This window comes from Trachymyrmex septentrionalis, unplaced genomic scaffold (assembly GCF_001594115.1).
Source record: "Trachymyrmex septentrionalis isolate Tsep2-gDNA-1 unplaced genomic scaffold, Tsep1.0 scaffold7, whole genome shotgun sequence".
NCBI classification, from domain to species: domain Eukaryota; kingdom Metazoa; phylum Arthropoda; class Insecta; order Hymenoptera; family Formicidae; genus Trachymyrmex; species Trachymyrmex septentrionalis.
The window spans coordinates 231,206-234,029 of NW_017305884.1; the positions used below are offsets into that span (position 1 = coordinate 231,206).

At 30.4% G+C, this 2,824-nt stretch overlaps 1 protein-coding gene across 1 annotated transcript in view; it reads right to left on the reverse strand.

Annotated features, from left to right (window-relative positions):
* Window positions 1–2,824, reverse strand: part of LOC108753452 — a 27,164-nt gene that overhangs the window by 1,579 nt on the left and 22,761 nt on the right. The gene's annotated exons all lie outside the window — the stretch shown is intronic.

Below are 2,824 nucleotides of genomic sequence, written 5' to 3' on the forward strand. Positions count from 1 at the left end.
TTAATTGTATTATATTCTCATAGAAGTCAATTTAACGATTCTAAATTTTATACGTAAAAAGTTTCTTTCATTGTTGCGTTAATCTTAAAATACTTACGTAAAAACTGTGTGCGAATGTTATGTAAGAACAATTTATTTTTTCAAAAATTCAAACACGCGATACAATTTTCCGGATGTATATAAATATTACTATTCATGACGAATATATAACATTAACATTAATAATGAGGCCTGGCCTCATTATTAGAAAGTCTTTATTTTCTATTTATGATATCTACTTTTATTAACATAAAACAGTTTCGTGTTAACAGAAGTCACGTAATTTTCAGAGAAATTAATAAATAAAATAAATATCTTAGTTAAAAAAATAAATCTCTCTAAATTATCTCAGTTCAGTTACATTAACTTTAATATTACAAATAAAAAGTTTTTCTTTTGCATTTTAAACATATCCTATCAATCCAATTTATCCAATGAATCAAATACGTATAAAAGCATCTATCATATTTCACATTAAATTTTCCCATCCTATAAATAGTGAAATAAATATTTTCTTTTTTTTCCTTTCAACGAAGCTAAGATTTTCCTTCGGTTAAATGTATTATAAACAAGAACGCGTCTTTTGTATGATGAAAAAATTTGTATCATAAAAGAAAACTTTTGTGAAACAAGGCATTACGACGGTGAGCTTGAGAAGTTGCTATTACACTTTAGGCATATATATACATATAATGAAATATTATATATCTGTAGATTCTTTGTAGTATACAAAGAATACACATAAAGTTGAAATAAAATTTACTTTGTAGTAAAATTATAATTAATCTTTAAACATTTTTGAAGTCTTCTTGTACTTAACATTATTAATGCCGATGAGTCGAAAGAAAAAAAAATGTTGCAGTATATAAAAATAAATATATACATATATATATATATATATCACGGGAAAAGTGATCTATGCATGATTGTACACATCGGCATATAAAATCATGCATAAAATAATGTATAATTTTGAATGCTTTATTTATAATAATAAAAATTGGAACTTGAGCAAAAACAAGGAAAAAAAGGGAAATTTGTTAAAAATGTATAATTTAGCAATAAGGGCATCGGATTCCGGAGTTCCTTCAGTTCGGAGAAAGTTGAAATTAAAATTTTATTTATGCCAAAAAGATCCAGATTGCAGGCGGAGGATTAAAAAGATCTATCTTTCAGTTTATAAGGCGCAATCAAATTTCGCTGGTTATTATTATCCAGTTAGAGTAAAAAGTTCCTGAAACGTATAATTGCAAACGTAGCGTTATTGCGACACCCACCGAGTACTAGGCAATAAATATTTCCAAGCGATCTTTTTCACCATATTCCATAATTGGTGCCCGTAATGAAATCCAGTTAAAGGGGAGATGAGCTAAAATTACTATAAGGATCTAAATTGTATTTCGGTGGAGTTTTGGAAAACATGGAATATAATATTCAAAGTAAGTTGGAGCGATAATCCCGCGCGGCTATGTCCAAATCTCGCTATCTAAATCTTAGTGATTTGCCGTAATCTTGTTGACCCAGATGTCTGTTTAATGTAAAGGGAGAGACACACACAAAATTGATTTATTCAGAAAAGCTCTTTTCATAAAAGCACGTGTAATATCTGCTGGAACAATTTATTTATATTTGTAACTTTCGTAAGTATTTTCAGATATAATTTATAATGATCATATGAATGCACGGAAAGTGATGAAATATTTCAAACGCATTGAATGTGAGTAAATCCGATTGTTGGTTTTTTTACAGACAAAAGTAAAAGTTCAGTTTGTCCGACTAAGGGGTGGGAGAGGGACGTTAGCGTTAAATCACGTTAGCGCAGCCAATCGTTAAAGGTTAAGATCGTAACGAGAATGGGTTCTGTGATTTTACGAACAATTATACGAAAGAATTACCTTGAACCGTATCAAAGGCACGATGCGCCTCGTGATATCGAGTATATCTAGGGATCGAACGCTTAACGGTCGAACGCGCGGCATGGCTCGATGCTCGTCAATGACTCGCGGCACGCCTGGTTGAACGGAGGCAGGAGAGAACGAAGAACGCTTCGTTACACCCTGAGGTCCTTTTTCTTACATATATCCCTCTAAGCTCGCGCGCGGGAGCTTATACGGTTAGCTCGTCACTTTCGGTTACTTTTACTTCATCTGTTGCACAAAAACTGACTAAATCTGACTATCGCATTTGGATGCCAAACGAGGCCACAGGTCTGAATAAAATCTTGACTAAAATGCTTCAAATGAGAATTTAAATTTCTCTGTTTCAAATAAGAACAGCGTTTTTTTACAACGCTTGTATCCGAGCCGCTACGAAAAGTAATGTTACTTATACGATGTGTAATATATAATCGTGATATTAGATTAAAAAGAATATTTCGAGATTTCTTAACCGAATATTCATTTGCTATGCATATATATAATACATACGTTTCAATATCTTAATATTCCTATTATATTTTATATAATTATTGTTATAAAAATAATACATTTAAAGATATGATTCTTGAAGGACTATTAAGATTTTTAATATTTCTTAGAGGATATATAGATTTACTAAAAGTAATCCAGAATTTATTTTAATCTTATCTCATAGGTGCTTCTTTCTCAAAATAAAACGATTTAATCTGCTGACATTTTCTTAAATGTAATGCTATAAAAGACGAGAATTGTATTAAAAATAGCATACAAAAAATCAATAATTGCGTATTCATCTCGTTCCTTTCGTAGGTTTCTACGCATGCGATGAAAAGTACTATTACATAATAACTTGAGAAATTAATTATTCT